Raw genomic sequence first — 21,136 nt, forward strand, 5'->3', positions numbered from 1 at the left:
TATTTTTTTAGCTGAGTTGACGTCGTGTTGATAGCTTCAAACTGACCATCATGATAGTACTTAAACCATGGAAATCAGCAAGCACTGTAAGTTAGGGCGTTCCCTTGGTTATTAAACATTTGCTAGCATAAGAACACTGCTTTTAGGTCTCTTCAAGTTAGTTCCATATATTTTCAATCTTTCTATCAATCAGGAAGCAACTCCTTCGTTTCTTTATCTCAGACGGTTAGCATAGTAGATATGTATCTAGTACATATTAGATGATGATGATGATGAAATCACCACATCTATACCTTAAAACTTTGGATGAGCCCTGCTGGAAGGTATTTCCCTGGAAATAGTGGCCCTTTAGGGGAAGTTCTTCCTATGGCTCCAGTGACCTGTGTATTGGCCTAATTTTTAGTGGAGATACTCTAACACTGCTTATAGCTTTCTTTTGCAATTCAACTGGTCTTTATCACATTATTATGCTGAATGGGAAAGTATAACACAGAAACAGTACATATGAAGTCATTATCCTCTATGCTAGTTTTATTGAGTTCTGGATTTAAAGAACATTAGTGCTTTTCATTTTTAGTTCACTGCAAGGCCCTACTGTGTTGGTCTAGCCTCCTTTACTAACTTGGGTAGCATCCCTGCTGTTCTATCTCCAAATTTTTTTTCCCTCCAGTTTCCCCTGTCTTTCTGATTAGCTCTTGGTCTCTATTGCTTTAACTCATACGCTGTAGCTGTTTTCCTATAGCTAATCCTCATTTTCATGCTCTCTCTTAAACAGTCTTTCTCCTTAGATCCAAAGAGTTACAACTGGTTCTTAATGTAATGTTTGGCATACTAATTTAGTGTATTGGGTTGGCCAAAAAGTTTGTTCTTTTTTTTTAAAAATTAAGATGGAAAAACTTGAAGGAACTTTTTGGCCAACCCAGTAATGATGATGTAACTGATGAGGTCATGGAAAGAATCTCAGGCTTTCAGTAAAGGAGATCTAGATATTTTGCTTTTGCTTTTTTTCTTTAACCATTTGAACTTTTTTTCATTTATCAGATGATGCAATTAGATTATATTGTGATTCCCAAACCTGTCTGTGCCTCAGTATCACCCAAGAAATTTGATTAAAATATAGATGGCCTGTCTCACCTTACTCCAGAACTAATGTGTCTCTTTTGGGGCTGGGGGACAAAGAATGAAGTGGAGAGTTTATATTTTTCCATATAATGGGTGGTAGGACTAGAGTTTCAGACAGTTTCCACAGGGACAGAGTTTCTTCTTTCATTTCCTTCTTGTAATGGAAACAAATAGGACTACAACCAAGTATCGGTGGAATGTTCTACTGATATTATACTCAAAAATTCTCATTTATCATTGTAAAATAAGTAGTTACTTTTTTAATGTAATAGCAGCATTTATAGAAATCAGTTAAACATTTCTTGTTTTCTGAGTCACCTAATGTCTTTTCTGGTTATTGAAGGTGGATTCCTGGTCAGTGAAATCCCCCAGGGGTCTTGAGATCTGAGAGAAATTACTGTCATATGCTTGTACCCATAAACTACTTGGATGTCATGAGAATCAGGGTTCAAATTTGTGTGTATGTGTGTGTGTGTGTGTGTGTAAGATAACTAGAGACACAGTGAAATGAAATTGATTTGGGAAATTAGCTTCCTGGGAGTTCTTAAAAGATACAGATTCTCTTCAGATACTAGGATATGAGCAGAAATAAGCCAATGTGATTTTTTTCTGTTCTTGTTCTCAAACTCCAGCTTCTGCTGCCTCTGAACTTTGCACCACAGTTGCCGGCACGGTGACACTTGCTGAATTCAGCAATTAGAGCATTTGTACAGGGTTCAATGTTGATTGTACACCTGACCAACATTGTGTCTTTACTTTTTCCTGAGAGAATTCTGACTTTGTCTGAATATCCAGACAAAGCTCCCCATAGCTTTGTGCTTTAGAGGTTGTTGGTCTCAGCAGAAGTTACAGCAGGCAGATTCTGTTTAGACTGAGCCAGTCATGGTGATTCCAGTGAACCATATGCTAGTGATTGGTTTAGGGGTGATAAATGATTTGTTTTGGCCAATAAGATGTGAGGGAAGGTCTGCTGCGGTGAAAGTAGGGGATTTGGGGGAAGGTTTTCTTGTTTTTATGAAGGATGTACCGGAAGAGACCATTCATTTTCTGACTCTTGACATTATTTTGTTTGTATATTTTATCTGGAACTACTTCCTCTTTTACCAGCAGTCTAAGGATGAAGTTAACGCAGAGGAGAGAGCAAGCAAGATAATCACAGGGAAGTGGAGCTGGAGCCCCAGTCATATAACGTCTGAAATTGCTCTAACTCTGAATTTCCCCACATAAGAAGCAATACGTATTATCTCAACAAGTTGAGTCTGTCTGTGCTTGCAGATGAAGTCATTCTAACACCTACGTCTCTCCTGTCTGTTATCCTACCACGGTCATAGGCTCTTTTTCTAATCCCTCAGAGCACAAGCTGAGGCCAGAATATAATGAAAAGGATGTGCAGCGTGGAGAACAATTTTCAACTATTCATAATGCAGATCAAGCCTGGGGTCTCTCCCTAGGTGCAGTGGACACAGAGATGTGACATCCAAGAACCCTGATGGGCAGTCCTTGCTCCAGAGAGTCCCACCAGTGTGGTCAGCGCTTTGTCAGGCCTGCATCTCGGTGGAACTTCTTGTTTTGTCCTAAATCTCCTCCTAGTGCTTCCTTTCACTGAAGTTCTTTCCTAATAAACACCTTGCCCCCTCCCCACAGCCATCTCAGTATCTGCTTCTGGAGAACCCAGACAGTGATTCCAGGCCAGCTTCCTGTTCCTTCTGTCTTGTCTCTATGTGGCCAGGAGCACTTCATCTCCCACAGTTATTCCTGATTGCTTTGAACCTTGGTGTCCAGGTAAATGGGCCAGAAAGTTTTTAAAAGAAATGTCCACCTTCAGGAAAAACTTCTCCCCAGGATGTTTTATAGTGGGGTAGTCAGTTTTTTTCAGGGAAACTCCATTTCTATACATGGGGGACAGAGTCTTGCTGCATAGCTCCAAAAAGACAATAACAAAGTAGTGTGATATTCATAAATATATTGTCTGGTTTATATAGTCTTATCCATCGTTGTTTTTTTAACCATACTTGATGACTTCAGGTGAACTGTTTAATCTTCTGAACCTCAGCTTTCTCATTCACTGAATAAAAATAACCGTCCACCTCACAGAAATTGTAGTTAAATAATAATTATACATGAAGAGTACCTAGGACAATATTGACTATAGTATGCTCTCAATTGGAGAAGACAATGGCACCCACTCCAGGACTCTTGCCTGGAAAATCCCATGGATGGAGGGGCCTGGTAGTCTGCAGTCCATGGGGTCGCTAAGAGACAAAAACGACTGAGTGACTTCACTTTTACTTTTCACTTTCACGCATTGGAGAAGGAAATGGCAACCCACTCCAGTGTTCTTGCCTAGAGAATCCTGTGGACAGAGGAGCCTGGTGGGCTGCTGTCTATGGGGTCGCACAGAGTCGGACACGACTGAAGCGACTTAGCAGCAGCAGCAGCAGCAGCACGCTCTCAATAGTGGTTAGATTTTTTTTTTTTCCGTTTTAACTCCTGCCTTTTCTCCCTATGTATTTTGTGTCTTGGTGAAATTAAGTTGAAATGAACATCTAGGGCAATCTTGAAGGAAAAAAATAAATGTGATCTCATTAAATGTGTGTATAATTACTCCTTGGTATCACATGTAGGAACTCAGGTAACACGCAATCTCTTTGGGCTTCTTTTGTTTAGCATGATGTTTTGTTTGTTCAGTTATTTTTGGCTGTGCTGGGTTCTCATTGTTTTGGGTAGGCTTTCCCTAGTTGCAGTGAGTGGGGGGCAACTCTTCATTGGGGTGCATGGGTTTCTCATTGTGGTGGCTTCTCTTCTTGCTGAGCACAGATTCTAGGTGTGTAGTAGTTCCAGTACATGGGTTCATTAGTTGCAGCATGTGGGCCGCAGGGCTCTTGGGCTTCAATAGTTGCAGCTTGTGGGCTCAAGAGCATGGGATCAGTAATTGTGGTGCACAGGCTTTGTTGCCCCGAGGCAGTGGGATCTTCCTGGACCAGGGATCAAACCCTCATCTCCTGCATTGGCAGGTAAATTCTTATCCACTCTGCCACGAGGGAAGTCCTAGTATAATGTTTCCAAAGTTTATCCATGTTGTAGTATGTATGTATCAGTACTAAATTCCTTTTTATTGCAGAATATTATTCCATTCTATGAATACAACACATTTCATCACACCCATTTACCAGTTGATAGACATTGAACTGTTTGGATTTTTGAGTCTGTTTTGAATAACGCTGTTATGAACGTTCTTCGTGCATAAGTCTTTGTGTAGATGTATATTTTCATTTGTCTTTCACCCAGGAGTGGAACTACTGATTCATATGGTATATTTACATTTACTGTTCAGAGAACAGTAAACTGCTTGGTAGTAAACTACCAAACTGCTTCTCAAAGTGGTTGCACTATTTCTTATATTTATTACCTTTGATTTTTGGAATTATTTTAAGACTAATTGTCTGTTGTGAACCACAGTATAGAGTGAAAGTTGTGAACCACAGTATAGAAAGTTGTGAACCACAGTATAGAGTAATTAGGTAGCAGACAGTCTGATGTGACACCCAGATTCTCCTTTAGGACTGAAAAATGCTTCTCAAAGTGGTTGCACTATTTCTTATATTTATTACCTTTGATTTTTGGAATTATTTTAAAACTAATTGTCTGTTGTGAACCACAGTATAGAGTGAAAGTTGTGAACCACAGTATAGAAAGTTGTGAACCACAGTATAGAGTAATTATGTAGCAGACACTCTGATGTGACACCCAGATTCTCCTTTAGGACTGAAAAATCTTTTCGTCTGCCTTCTGGAAGTGCTGCCAGCTGAGTCCACAGTGTGTCAGCCCTCTCCAGAACTGCCCTTGGCTAATCGGCCACCTTGTCCAGGGTCATGGCTGCTTCCTAGAGCAGAATGTATCCAATGACGAGTTGATATGAGCCATATCACTGTCTTTTTGCCCCAACTGAGGGGGCCATCCAGTTTCAGGGTTCTCTGGGGAGCTGATAGAGGCCCTTGTTGAGACTGCATTACAGCCCCAACTCCTGTCTTCTTTCTTCCCTTCCTCCAGAAGGACGATTGCTACTCAGACTACTCTCTAGTAAACATTCTGCTCATTATTCTGTATCTGTCCATCTGAATTGGTTCTTGGAGGAAACCAGTCTTGAAAAACAACGAATTTCTACCTTTTAAGTAATATAGAATACACTTATGCTTGTCTTATTAGGTAGATCCCTCTGTTGACAAGAATCAGAGTATCTTGTTGAAGCCTAAAGCCACGTTCTAATCCCTGAATAGAAATCAGCTTCTGTTATCTCAGTATCTACCAAGAGAGGGCAGTGAGATGCTAGTTAAACTAGCAGAACTGTGCTGAAAATAAAGCAGTTTGATTATCACAGAAATTCCCAGTACTATGTTCTCCAAAATAAAAGATATATATATTTTTTGCTGACTCTTCCTATATATCAAGAGATCTGTAGGATATGTAGGGATAACTTCACTTAAAATATTCTAAATAAAGCAGAATTCCAATGAGTTCCCTTTTTTAAAGTACACTTCTAGCACAGACTGCAGTTTTAATTTTTAATTAGTGCTTCATTTGAAGTATTTGAACAAAGTGGATTCTTCTTAAAATATAGTTATGGATGACTTATAAAATCGTACAACATTAGACTCCAGGGTTTCTTTAGTTCAGTCTCCCTATTTTGTAGGTAGAAATACATGGTGTGAAAGACTTGAGATCAAGAGTACCAGGGAGAACCATGACTAAAAGTTGGTCAGCTGTTTTTTCACTATACCTTACTCGTCTTCCTCTCTTGTAGTACTTTGATTATTTGTAGTTTTTCAGGGAGTTAAAAACCCTCATTCATAAAGGAAAACACTACAGAGATTCCCCTGAATAGGATTAGTGATGGGTATTAGCATCAGAGAATTAGCCTGATTATGATATTTTCAGTGCCTGAATTTGGCATGTTCCAGGATTTGTTTTCTCTCTCTGCATTTCCAGTCATTTAAAATATTGCTCTTACCAATAGTTGATAATTAGCATAATTAATTCAGTCTGATCTAATTGATCAGTTATTATTTTGCCTGATTGGTTTTACTTTGTAGTACCTAAAACTCTTCCCATGGTGAAATTATATTGTTTAAGAATATAGAACTCTCTAGGAAAGTTCCTAACAAAGTAAAAATCAAATAACCATCTTTGTTAATATCAATATTAAGTTTTATAGCCTCTTTGCTTGGCAAAGCCAGGAGATATCCTGCTTTGCCTGGATATATAAAAATAACAATTTTTAACACTAGTGATATTTAGGGAGCTTCCTACATACTGGTGTCCTTTGTTAAAATCAGAGGCAAAATTCAGTTCCATTTATTTTTTGATGATCATCTTGCCATGAATTAAAATTCTCCTTACACTCAATTCTGTTTGTCTCTGTAAACAGGTACCCTTGTTGTGACAGAATCCTAAAGAATTACAATGTGTAATTATAAATGCATTGCTTATTCAGTGGTTTAAGTTTTCCATCTCTTCATCAGTGTGCTTTGAATTTTAGTGGTGTGTGTGTTTGATAACAGAGAAAGATGAGAGAAAGAGACAGACAGATGGACAGACAAGAAAGGAAGGGACCATTTCTTTGCTGGTCTCTTTGCTTGTTTTTTCTTCTGTATTGAGACCTGTGGTCCCTTTATCACCTGCAGAGTTGGTTATGCTTCAGTTATTGTTTCAACACTGAGGTTTCTTTTTTTTTTTTTTTTTTTTTTTAATATTATTTTATTAGTTGGAGGCCAATCACTTCACAACATTTCAGTGGGTTTTGTCATACATTGACATGAATCAGCCATATAGTTACATGTATTCCCCATCCTGATCCCCCCTCCCACCTCCCTCCCCACCCAACTCCTCAGGGTCCTCCCAGTGCACCAGGCCCGAGCACCTGACTCATGTATCCCACCTGGGCTGGTGGTCCGTTTCACCATAGATAATATACATGCTGTTCTTTCAAAACATCCCACCCTCACGTTCTCCCCCAGAGTTCAAAAGTCTGTTCTGTATTTCTGTGTCTCTTTTTCTGTTTTGCATATAGGGTTATCGCCACCATCTATCTAAATTCCGTATATATGTGTTAGTATACTGTAATGTTCTTTATCTTTCTGACTTACTTCACTCTGTATAATGGGCTCCAGTTTCATCCATCTCATTAGAACTGATTCAAATGAATTCTTTTTAACGGCTGAGTAATATTCCATGGTGTATATGTACCACAGCTTCCTTATCCATTCATCTGCTGATGGGCATCTAGGTTGCTTCCATGTCCTGGCTATTATAAACAGTGCTGCGATGAACATTGGGGTGCACGTGTCTCTTTCAGATCTGGATTCCTCAGTGTGTATGCCCAGAAGTGGTATTGCTGGGTCATATGGCAGTTCTATTTCCAGTTTTTTAAGAAATCTCCACACTGTTTTCCATAGTGGCTGTACTAGTTTGCATTCCCACCAACAGTGTAAGAGGGTTCCCTTTTCTCCACACCCTCTCCAGCATTTATTGCTTGTAGACTTTTGGATAGCAGCCATCCTGACTGGTGTGTAATGGTACCTCATTGTGGTTTTGATTTGCATTTCTCTGATGATGAGTGATGTTGAGCATCTTTTCATGTGTTTGTTAGCCATCTGTATGTCTTCTTTGGAGAAATGTCTGTTTAGTTCTTTGGCCCATTTTTTGATTGGGTCGTTTATTTTTCTGGAATTGAGCTTCAGGAGTTGCTTGTATATTTTTGAGATTAATCCTTTGTCTGTTTCCTCATTTGTTATTATTTTCTCCCAATCTGAGGGCTGTCTTTTCACCTTACTTATAGTTTCCTTTGTTGTGCAAAAGCTTTTAATTTTCATTAAGTCCCATTTGTTTATTTTTGCTTTTATTTCCAATATTCTGGGAGGTGGGTCATAGAAGATCTTGCTGTGATTTATGTCGGAGAGTGTTTTGCCTATGTTCTCCTCTAGGAGTTTTATAGTTTCTGGTCTTACATTTAGATCTTTAATCCATTTTGAGTTTATTTTTGTGTATGGTGTTAGGAAGTGTTCTAGTTTCATTCTTTTACAAGTGGTTAACCAGTTTTCCCAGCACCACTTGTTAAAGAGATTGTCTTTTTTCCATTGTATATCCTTGCCTCCTTTGTCAAAGATAAGCTGTCCATAGGTTCGTGGATTTATCTCTGGGCTTTCTATTCTGTTCCATTGATCTATATTTCTGTCTTTGTGCCAGTACCATACTGTCTTGATGACTGTGGCTTTGTAGTAGAGTCTGAAGTCAGGCAGGTTGATTCCTCCAGTTCCATTCTTCTTTCTCAAGATTACTTTGGCTATTCGAGGTTTTTTGTATTTCCATACAAATTGTGAAATTATTTGTTCTAATTCTGTGAAAAATACCGTTGGTAGCTTGATAGGGATTGCATTGAATCTATAGATTGCTTTGGGTAGAATAGCCATTTTGACAATATTGATTCTTCCAATCCATGAACACGGTATGTTTCTCCAACTGTTTGTGTCCTCTTTGATTTCTTTCATCAGTGTTTTATAGTTTTCTATGTATAGGTCTTTTGTTTCTTTAGGTAGATATACTCCTAAGTATTTTATTCTTTTTGTTGCAATGGTGAATGGTATTGTTTCCTTAATTTCTCTTTCTGTTTTTTCATTGTTAGTGTATAGGAATGCAAGGGATTTCTGTGTGTTAATTTTATATCCTGCAACTTTACTATATTCATTAATTAGCTCTAGTAATTTTCTGGTAGAGTCTTTAGGGTTTTCTATGTAGAGGATCATGTCATCTGCAAACAGCGAGAGTTTCACTTCTTCTTTTCCTATCTGGATTCCTTTTATGTCTTTTTCTGCTCTGATTGCTGTGGCCAAAACTTCCAACACTATGTTGAATAGTAGTGGTGAGAGTGGGCATCCTTGTCTTGTTCCTGATTTCAGAGGAAATGCTTTCAATTTTTCACCATTGAGGGTGATGCTTGCTGTGGGTTTGTCATATATAGCTTTTATTATGTTGAGGTATGTTCCTTCTATTCCTGCTTTCTGGAGAGTTTTAATCATAAATGAGTGTTGAATTTTGTCAAAGGCTTTCTCTGCATCTATTGAGATAATCATATGTTTTTTATCTTTCAATTTGTTAATGTGGTGTATTACGTTGATCGATTTGCGGATATTAAAGAATCCTTGCATTCCTGGGATAAAGCCCACTTGGTCATGGTGTATGATTTTTTTAATATGTTGTTGGATTCTGTTTGCTAGAATTTTGTTAAGGATTTTTGCATCTATGTTCATCAGTGATATTGGCCTGTAGTTTTCTTTTTTTGTGGCATCTTTGTCTGGTTTTGGAATTAGGGTGATGGTGGCCTCATAGAATGAGTTTGGAAGTTTACCTTCTTCTGCAATTTTCTGGAAGAGTTTGGAGCCCAAAGCCATCTTCTCATCTTCAGTTTAGCACCAGTTTAGCTTTTCCAGTGGTCCAGTTCTGACCTCTGACTTGTCATTTGTTTTCCCTGAACTTTGAGTAAATGGTCTAACTATTCTGAGCCTCGGTCTCTTATAGATGACATGTGTTAAGAATACCCAGCTCACAGTTTCAGTGTGCGGTGGTAGCTATGAAATATTTAACATACAACAGTCAGTCAATATGTGGTATCATTGCTTCATTGTAAGAGCTTCACCTTCAAAAATTTCCTTCTTTTTAACTGTTAGTTGCATGGAGCGTAGATAAACGAGAACAGCTTATGTTATTATATGAGCTCTTTGTTTCCTACTCCATTCCCAAATGGGTGGAACTCTAATCGGGTCAAATCGTCAAATAGCAGGGATGCATGTCTGGTAGAATTTCAGGCATCACCCAATCAAATGGAAGAGTCTGGGGGAGTGTCTTTGTTAGGTTTCTCATGACTTCCAAAATTATTTCACATGAGGAGTTTTCCTCTTGCCTTTGGGCATGACTGTTGAATTTTGTGAAACTTGGATTTTTGATTGTCAGGATGACCACTTTATTCATTCTTTCTCTCCCGTGCTTCAGGCCTTTACTCTTTTCTCCCTTATTAATGGTGCCCTATCTTTTGCATATATCAATTAGTTTGAAGCATGGCACTTTTTAAAGATTGCTTTGTATTTTCAAGTATCTACTAGATATCCTTTAACTATGATGCATGACTAAAATTTTATTTCTATATTTAAAGCTTGCAAATTTCAATGCTGTAGTTCCAATACTTTGATAAGTGTGTGTTGCTAAAAAATAGATTAGTTAAGCCTCAGATTTCTAAAATGCTATCTTGTAATTCTTTCATTTTTTAAAATTAAAAATATTATTTTATTGCTTAAAAAATAAATTGAGAAGATTTAAAATATATTTTCTTTTTATGAAATGCTATAATCTGGGGATAGTTAGGTAAGCTTGGAGCTAGTAACAGAGATACTACTGTGAGAATTTAGATAACATTTGTGAAAAAATGTCTTATAAGCTATGAAGTGTTATTTATATGCGGAATCCTTATTGCCAAAGAAACTGACAACCAGATTTGAAGTCACTGTTATAAATAATAATAGGAATTTTAGAGGAATGAAAATATGGCTCACAAGTTTAATCTCTTGGTTCAAGGTTTGGCTGTGTGCATGCTAATTTGTTTCAGTCGTGTCTGACTGTTTGTGACCCTATGGACCGTAGCCCGCCAGGCTCCTCTGTCCATGGGATTTCCCAGGCGAGAATACCAGAATGAGTAGCCATTTCCTCCTCCAGGGGATCTTTCTGACCCAAGGATTGAACTCATGTCTCCTGCGTCTGCTGCATTGTAGGCGGATTCTTTACCACTAGTGCCGCCTGGGAAGCCCCCAGTGTTCGGCTACATTGTCTTTAAGATAATCAGTCTTGGAGTCTCTGAAAACACAAGCAGAAATGCAAAAGTAAAACAAAAAAATTAACACAGAGCTTTCCATGTTCCCACCAGATGCAGAGGACACTTTTTTGTCCTACTTATTAAGTGATGAGAGTTGGGGTCAGATGTGTTACAAATTACTACCGTAATGATGTCTGATATTGGTTAAGCATCTCTTTTGTAGTCTGAGAGCCAGGGTGCTTCTTCTCTGACATACCCCTTTCATTTACAATGAGCCTATTTTCTGATGATATCCTTTTAAACAGTATCCATTTTTATCACCCAATTAATCAAGCTTGATGGAAAACCTAAATGGAATGTTATTTTTCTCAAAAGAAAAGCACTTTAAAAGTAGTGAAAGGGCAGCTGAGTTAGATGTTTGCAAGTCATATCTATGGAAAGATAAAATATGTGCCTTTCCATGGTGTCTTCCTTTTATTAAAGTGTTCTGATGCTGCAAATTATAAAAACACTTATGGCTTATGAAATTCTCATTACCCCAAACCCCTTTTCCCTTAATTGTTAGTGTGATAATGCGTGATGGCAAGAAACGGACTCTGGCCTTTTGAAGAGGCATAGTACTAATGCTATGGCTTGTGGTGGCTCTTTTATTAAAAGTCTCACTGTTCCTTTCCAGTGACTCCCTAATTAGCTGAGGCTCTGGCCCAGAGGACTGTGCGTGGCTGTATTTAACTGCCTGGAAAGTGGCTCTGAAAAGATGCTGGCTCAGCGTAAGTAACTGGGTTGTATCCTGGCTGCCTTTTGTGTGGGAGCTTTATTTTTAACTCTACTCCGTGTTTCAGATGATTGCTAAAGTTAGACTATAGTGACGAGAACTTGGTTTCATTCCTAGACCTTTGCTTCCTACTTAGTAGTGTTCATAGCCATTTTCTTCTTCTCTTTTGCTACTAAGAGGTGGAAGTAAAATGATGGGCTTCTCTGGGAAGTTTTCCAGAAAATTTTCTGAAAACATTTTCCAGAGTTATGTGCACAGTACTTAAGATTTGCTATGTGTTTCTCTGTCTATAGCTCTTGCAGGAACAACTCTGTCTTCTTTTATTCAGGTCTTCTATCACTGAATGATACAATAAATAAATAAAGCAATACAAAACAAAATAAGCAATTCAGTTGCAATTTCAGGGTGGGAAAGAGGCTATAAAATATATGGAAAATAGCACATCCTTGCCCACTAAGAGTATGTATCTAAGTATAATGTAAGGTAGACTGAAATAAGGGTCAGAGGGGAGTGTTAATGTTAATAATATACTTTAACTCAGAGAGCTTAATAAGGGGATCAGCGAATGTTTCCTGGAAAATGTATTGTGTGTGTGAGGTTTTTAAAGATGGGTTTTCTAGGCAAAGAATAGACTGGGGGTATCTCCTAGTCATGAACTGAGAAGAGTCATGGCAAGGCTTGGTGACCAGCATTGATGAATGTGGGATAATGATTGGATATACTAGCAGACAAAGCTAGAGAGTCAAGGAGGGTCTTGAATCTGCTAGGCTAAGGAATTTTAATATTTTATAGTACTGGATTTTTATAGTATTGGATCTCTCCCAATCATGTTTGAAATCTGTTGAAATATTTCTGTCTTTGTTTTTTGAAAAACATTATATACCTATTACTTGAATTACTTTCGAGTCATGCTCTTGGTTTCAGAGCAGTACAATTTAGTGAAGCAGAAATCATTTGGAAGACATATCCATGATGTCATTTGTCTTATGTAGTCATCTCCAGAAGGAGTGACTTAAACTGATCAAATGAGGTAATATACATGGACACTTTAAAAGAAATAATGTCAAATGGTAGAGTCTATTATTGTGAAGAAAACCCTTGACCTTTATAATATCGTATCTATAATTATTTAAAACTTAGCATTGTTTTTCTTTTTCTTTATTCCACACCCTCCACCTTCATTAAAAAAAATAAAGACAATATAATAACATTAAAGAAAATTTGGAAACAGAAAGGAAAATATACGCACAAGTCCCCTCCTCTCATTGAGCTACTTCCACCACTGTAGTCCTGGGTTAGGGCAAAGTTGGATTTTGGCTGTTTTTGCCAGGCTGGCTGGCATTTGTTCTCTTTTTATCTTGAGTATCATTCTGACTTTCCCTGAAGAAACAAGCTACTCTTGGACCACATGGTTGGTGTGAGACTGACCTTTTACTTTGTCTGAAGGGATCATGGCATGGCCACATGGCAGTTGCATCATTCTAGTTATGATGATTGGTTTAGGGATGGACATGTGGTCAAGCTAGGACTTCCCTGATAGCTCAGTTGGTAAAGAATCTACTTGCAATGCAGGAGACCGTGATTTGATTCCTGGGTTAGAAAGATCTGCTGGAGAAGGGATAGGCTACCCACTCCAGTATTCTTGGGCTTCCCTTGTGGCTCAGCTGGTTAAAAATCTACCTGCAATGCAGGAGACCTGAGTTTGATCCCTGGGTTGGGAAGATCCCCTGGAGGAGGGAAAGGCTACCCACTCCAGTATTCTGGCCAGGAGAATTCTGTGGACTGTATAGACCATGGGGTTGCAAAGAGTCGGACACGACTGAATGATTTTCACTTACATGTGGTCAAGCTACGCTATTAAGAATCACAGACTCAATTCTGTGACTTTTGTTAGAACTTTTGGAAAAGAAGCATGCTTTTCCCCTGGAGTTGCTGAGATAATAGAATATAAGCCTAAAGCTACTCGAAGTCATCTTGCTACCACTTGAGTAAGAATGGGGCCAACTTGGAGGAAAACAGAACCAAGAGCCAGAGAAAAAGAGAAAGTGTTTTCTGATGGCACTGCTTGAGAGGCAGCCATGACAGGAATTGCATTACAGTCATGGATATTTTTTAGTTATGTCTGCCAATAATTTTCTTTTTTGCTTTGGCCACTTTGAACTGTATTTCTGTCATTGATGAACACACAGAGAAATACCAGAGGTGTTAGAGTTTGAACTCAGAGGAAGAAGATTATCAGTGGGAGCTACAGTGGTCTGGGAAATCAAAATGTTGGCAATGACATTTATAAGGCTGTGAAGGATGGCTCAGATTGCATTGTTTTATTAGACACAGCCTCTCCATCATGCTGTGGGGTTTGTGCTGAGTAGTGTGCGTCCTCCTACCTGGCCCAGGGATGACACGCTTCCATGTATCCTCAAGGTCAGTTTTTAGGAAAGGAGGGATAGCCACCCCACCTTTATGCTGTCTGCTTGGCATGAGACATGGCTTAGACCTACTTCAGCTTACAGTAACTTTGTGTGCACAGAGAAGATTGGAGACGCCATCAGTTTTGGCCATTTTGATAAGAAGAGAGACAGACTATGTTATATACTTGGTTTCTCCCTTTGTTCTCATCCCAGAATATTTTCCCTGGTGAATCTAGCTGATATGAACATCAAGGACAGCCTGAAAGGACAACTTGTAGGCTGTATACAGAGATGGATTGGGATACTTGCTCTGAACCTTTAAAACCAAACAGTAGAAATGTCCCCTGTCATCCCCCTGTCTATGCATCAGTGCTCAAGTGGCTGCAGCAGAGGCAGTAATTGTGGCACCTTTGGAAGAAGTCTTTGTGCGTCACCGAGACTGTTCTACTGGACCCTGTAAGGGGAAGCAGGAGTGAAAGTGGACAGATTTTTCGAGCAGGCTTAAGCTCTGATGTCCTTCACGCTGCTGACTTTGGCATCTCGCTTGCCGTCGAGCTGTGATTGCAATCATCATCTCGGCAGGCATATCACAGCTCCAGTTAGACTGCAGATGGTTTATACCCAAGCCAACAGAAAATGTGCATAATCCATGGGCTAACAGATCCTCACAAATCCTCCAGAGACAGCAGGACATGCAACCCATGCCCAAGCTGCTTTCATTTCTGCAAATTCCAAACTGGTTAGACAGTGAAGCATCAAAAGCAGGCATTTAGGTAACAGTAAAGAGGTAGGCTGATTATGTAGTGGAGTGGCTTTGCATTTTAAATTGAATTTATCTCTTTCTCTCTTTCACTTACTTGTCCTTTTATCTAGCTCTGAATCCCAAACCAAATGTTACTACTCCAGTAAGTTCTAGTTAAACAGAATGTTTCTCTTTTTTTCCTTTTTCTTTCCTGTCCTCACCTCTCCTCTTTCCCCACCCTCTCTTATCTGTGCATGTTATTGATTCCACTCTTATGAGAAAATTACATAAAAACAAACAAACAAACACTAAAGCAGTCAAGGCAGGCTAGTACAGAGGGAAGATCACCAAATGTCTTTTTCTCCTAGCTTCATCTTTATGCTCTGTGGACCTTAGTTTCCAAATCTATAAAATGTAAAGCTAGGAACACTATATTATTTCGTTACTGTTGTTCTAACAAATAATCATAAACTTAGTAACTTAATACAAATTTATTATCTTACAGTTCTGTAGGTTAGAAGTCTAATACAAGACTCATGGGCTAATGTCAAAGTGATAGCAAGGTTTCATTCTTTCCTGGAGGTTCTAGGGGAGAATCTGTTACCTTACCTTTTCCATCTTCTAGAAGCCTCTACCTTCTTCAGTATGTTGCCCTTTTCTTTCATCCTCATAGCTGGAAACAGCAGGTCAGATCCTCATGTCCTATCTCTCTGACCTGCCCTTTGGCCTTCCTCTTCTATTTTTAAGGACGCATGTGATTAGGTTGAATCCACCAGGATGATCCTAGATAATCCGCCTGTTTCAAGCTCCTTAATCTTAATCACATCTGCAGAGTCCCTTCTGCCCTGTAAGGTAACATATTCACAGATTTTAAAGAATCTATCTAAAATGCAGGAGACCTGGGTTAGAATTCTGGGTTGGGAAGATCCCCTGAAGAAGGGAATGGATACCCACTCCAGTATTCTTGCCTGGAGAATTCCATGGACAGAGGAGCCTGGCAGGCTACAGTTCCTGGGAAGACAAAGAGCCGGACATGACTGAGTGACTTTCACTTTCATGTCTTTGCAGAGGGTTCAGTATTATTCTGCTTACATGTTAGTGAATCCCTAAGTCTTTATACATATTGAATTCTCTTTGTGGAAGCTTCCTGTCTTCCCATCTTGTCCTATAGATCAAGACTATGATCTAAGTCTAACTCAAGTTCAACTCAATCTCTGATAACCAAACTGGTAATTGATAGGGCATTTTAGGTTCATTGTTATGCAAGTTAGCTTACATGTTTAAAAAATGTCTGTTTAATTGAAAAAATTTAAATTGGAAATTTCACATAAAAACACAAATTTCTAGCTTCTCTCAAAGGAGCAACACCACCACCACCACCAGCAAAACAGGAGAATTTGATAACACTAGGCTATTTTTTTTTTTTTATTACCCTTCACATGACAACCCTTAACCAGAATTGAGTAGTGTCTATTGGTTATGGTTTTTCCAGTGGTCATGTATGGATGTGAGAGTTGGACTGTGAAGAAAGCTGAGCGCCGAAAAATTGATGCTTTTGAACTGTGGTGTTGGAGAAGACTCTTGAGAGTCCCTTGGACTGCAAGGAGATCCAGCCAGTCCATCCTAAAGGAGATCAGTCCTGGGTGTTCATTGGAAGGGCTGATACTGAAGTTGAAACTCCAATACTTTGGCCAGCTCATGCAAAGAGTTGACTCATTGGAAAAGACCCTGATGCTGGGAGGGAGTGAGGGCAGGAGGAGAAGGGGACAACAGAGGATGAGATGGCTGGATGGCATCACCGACTCGATGGGCATGAGTTTGAGTAAACTCCGGGAGTTGGTGATGGAAAGGGAGGTCTGGTGTGCTGCGATTCATGGGGTCGCAAAGAGTCGGACACGATTGAGCGACTGAACTGACTGAATTGATTGGTTATCTTCTTCAGGCAGGCATTTTGTACTTGTTTAGTCTCTGTGTGAGCATTTGGATTTTCTAGCTCTGTTCTAGCCCTTCTATTTCTTCAGCCGTACTATATAACTCCTCTTCACCCTGATGACCAAAAAGTACTGCACATGCCTGGAGTTATACATTATACTTTATCCACTAATTATTGAACTAGGCAAACAGATTACTGCATTTTATCTCTTTCATTTTTTTTTTTTTTCTGGCTCAAAAACAATACATCTATTATGGCATTTGAGAAAACTTTCTAAATCACCACAACTATACCTCCTCCCTTGAGGGTTTCAGTTAATTGAGGTTTTCAATATTATTGGCTTCCTTCTGTTTATAAAAGAAAAATGAAAAAGGGTAACTGTCTTTTGTAGGTAGTAATTTATGGGTTGTTTTAATAGCCTTCGTTTTGAAAATGTATTTTCCAGCTTTCCAAAGTGCAGGTGATACTTTTATAATATAAAAATATTTAGTGGAAGTTATTCATTTCATAAACATCCTTTTGCCACTGTTTTGTGCTGCTAATACTGAGCTCTAGGCAAAGAGAACTGAATGGAAAATTATTCATTGCTTGGTATTTTGAGACTTGCAATTCCCTTCCTAGATTATTCAAGGCCAGTTATAACCCAAAAGGCAAGGTGCTGTAATTTGTTGATAGAAAAAAAAAAAATAAACAAACAAACCACAGTTCCCAAAAGTCACATATCCCACATCTCATCCAAATATTACTTTGATGAAAAAGCAGAAACATGTAAATAATTCACATCTGAGATTTTAATTCTGTATTGAATGATCATATCATCTTAAACAATCATTTATTCAACAAAAGCTATCTTTTTGCCTTCTGAAATATGTAGGTCAAATGGGGTGCTCTTCATTTAAATTCAAATTGTGATAGTTGTGAAAGTTCAGGAGCAATGGAAAGAAACTTTGCTAGAGATAAGCAATGTTCATTCTCAGTTTTTTGAAGGAAACGTTAAGAGTTGGAATGTAAACCAAGAATTAGTTACGTAAATTGAGCTTATGTCTTAAAAAGCTTTCTAACAGTGCCTTTTTTTCTTACACTACAACTTATTGGACATGTAAAATTTAGTTGGATCTTAAAAAATTTGAACCTTTATGGAAAAGCATATAATTAGGTCAAATTGGTGATGTATTAGGTTGAAAGTTAGGTGATGTAAATCAAATGTTCCCTAATTCTGATTTCAGAAGAGCAAGCAGCCAGTGGAGAGGTTCGCATTTTACAAAAGAATATACCATGAACACTTTTGTAGAGGGTATCTTTTGTGTTTAAATATCAAGAAACAGAGGTGCAATTTCAAATTATCTGTTCACTGCCTGAATATTCACCAAGTCAGACAATTTGCAGTTTTTTCATCTTAGAGGTAGAGTTCCTTCTTGTGCCATGATTTTCCACTGTACCTGGTGAAAGAACAAATTTTCCCTTTTATTGAAGAGGTTGGCTGGGTGCATATAGTAAATTGGGAAGAAAGTGGTTTGATAGAAACTGCTTGAGGTTGTAACTTTCAATTTTCCTAGTTTTCGTTCTCTCCCTTAGACCTTTAAGTTGATTGTACCCGTGAAAAAGGAGAAAAGGCAGGCTGGTAATGAGCTTGGCTGCCTTCGTTCTCTATTCCTGCCACTCAGGGTTTTATTTTTCAATATTTGAAAGTTCAGCAGTTTCAGAAGGGTAAATCTATTTAGGGATTACTTTGTTTTTTGTATTTTGGGAGAATAAATAAAGAGGGAGGTTGTACAAATGTTTTTTAAACAGCACAGGGTGTGTGTGTGTGTGTGTGTGTGTGTGTGTGTGTGTGTGTGCATGTTTGAAGGGGAATCCAAAACCTCCCACAGAACTATTATTTCCTACTTTATTGTTACTTTTCAGGGGATTTGGTTGTCCCAGAAATGACACTTATGTAGCCCAAAGAAAATAAAAGGCCATACTTGAAGCATTTAATTATATTTCTATTTTGTAGATACTGTGTATTTTGTAGGAGATTAGGCTCTTTTTCAGAAATATATTATTTTTTTCACATAAAACATCCAAAATTGCACATTTATCCAGTTAATTATATCAGTGGTGTAAGGACAATGAGGAAATGAGGATGAAAACTACCACTCTTTATATTTGGAGGCTCAGTAGAATACATAGTTTATAGTTAACTAAAATTACCTTGATATTTGGTTCGTTACTTGTCAAAGACAAATGGCATCCAACTCTGTGAGAGAACATAGAGCTTATTTATCTCCCTACTAATTTTCCAAGCCAATCCTTTAGAAAGACATTTGAATTGGGAACAGGAATCCCCGTCTGCCGTGTGGCTCAAGGCACGTGAGCAGATGTCAGTCAGTGAAAAAGGAATAATGGAATGAAACCTCTTACACAGAAGCCAGCATGGCCTCTGTGTCTCCCTCTTTGAATGTGTATCATGCTTTAAATCCACTGATCCTCTCAAGCAAGTCTGCAGGCCCAGTGGGAGCAGTTTGGGCATGTCTGGTTTTTTCTGTACCATATCTAGTTTCTAGGAACATGTTACTTTCATAGACCTTTTCTCTGGATCTTGTCTCCCTCTGTCTATAACCCCCTCTTTCTCTACTACAGCTTTCCCATGTTGGTTGAGTATATGCTGAAAGTTTTCATCCTCCTCAGATGCCAAGTGGAAGCAGGAAAAAAGCCCCTTCTACTCTTGAATCTTCAATGTGTAGCTGAGGGAGGGCTGTTCCTAGTACCCATTCTCTGAATCTAGGAATGAAACTTGGGTCTATGGGGATGGTGGGAGGTGGTGAAAGGAGCCCTCACTTACATCTAACTCTTCCCCTTTTCCCTCCAGCTGCTTAATCCAGCTCAGGAATGGTTTTGAGGGCTTTCCTTTGTAGTGGAAAATTGCACTTGCATCATATCCTCTGTCTTTTTTTTATTCTACCACTCACAGGAAAAGAAAAATAGATACCTTAAAGTAGCACTTGGTTTTTAATATAAAGAGAGGCTTCTGGAATTTAGGTAACCTTTTTTCCCCCTAAATGTGTGGTTCTTGATGTTGAGGTCTATTACTTTCATGAGTGTTACCCTTTTTATGACTTAAATTGAGGTTTGAGCAATGACTCCTTTGTTTCCTGCCCTCTAGTAGTGGCTGCTTCAGCCTCACAATGGCTAGAGGATGACAGGGGCTATAAGACTTAGGCAGGATGAAAATATATCAGACAATATGCAAAATGTTATTCCATGAAATCAATACTACTAATAGCAAAAGCCGTACAAATACCACCACTACCACTTTCACATTTGTGTGTCATTTTGTGTCTTACAAACCATTTTCTAATGAAATGCTTAATTCCTTCCACAACTTTGCAAAGTAGCTTTCTAAAGTTCCTTTTTTGTATGAGGAGATTAAGACAGAGAGATCAAGGGGCAAGCCCAAGATTATCTATGTCAAGAGTTTTCAAATCTAGACTGGAACTGAGGCGTTCTGATTCCAGGTATAACTCTTTGCATTTTTTAGACTTGATTTCTGCATTAATAGGTCTTGTGGCAACTTGTCTGGGTCATTACATTCTTCTGCTTCATGCTTTTCTAGGCCTTCAGTTCTTGACTGACTCCTTCTGTCTGTTTTGAAACTTGCTCCTCTTATTTTAGTCTGGATGTCAGCTGCTTGCTCCAGCTTCTGTCTTGCTTAGATTAACTGTCATTCCAGATCTCCAGCTGGGCTTCTCACCTCATCTAATCCTCCTCTGCTTGTTTACTACAGTAGATTATAGTCAGATTTCCTGAAAGATTAATGTAGTGAATAGTGAACAATTCGAGTTTCTAAAATCCTGAATTCTAGTTTTAGAACCTAGTATTAATAGCTTTACATAGAAATCTTTATTGGTATTTTGTATTCTATTGATTTCATTCTAGGATAAAGTTAAGAGTTGAATTGATTTTTGCTGTTCATGGGATAATCGAGGACATACTAGCTCCAAGTGTGTGCGTGTGTGTTAAGTCGCTTCAGTCGTGTCTGACTCTTTGCAGGCCCCACGGACTGCAGTCTGCCAGGCTCCTCTGTCCATGAGATTCTTCAAGCAAGAATATAGGAGTGGGTTGACATGCCCTCTTCCAGGGATCTTCCTGACCCAGGGATTGAACCTGCGTCTCTCACGTCTACCTGCATTGGCAGGCAAGTTCTTTAGAGTGGGCCGCATGTGAAAATGGTAGAACATATTCCTCAGAACTGAATCTTTTGTGTAGTGGAGTTTGCATAGTAAATTAAACAGCTGGCCTTGACTCTGTCCCACCGCTG

The sequence above is a fragment of the Muntiacus reevesi genome, chromosome 4 (assembly GCF_963930625.1).
Source record: "Muntiacus reevesi chromosome 4, mMunRee1.1, whole genome shotgun sequence".
Classification (NCBI taxonomy): Eukaryota; Metazoa; Chordata; class Mammalia; order Artiodactyla; family Cervidae; genus Muntiacus; species Muntiacus reevesi.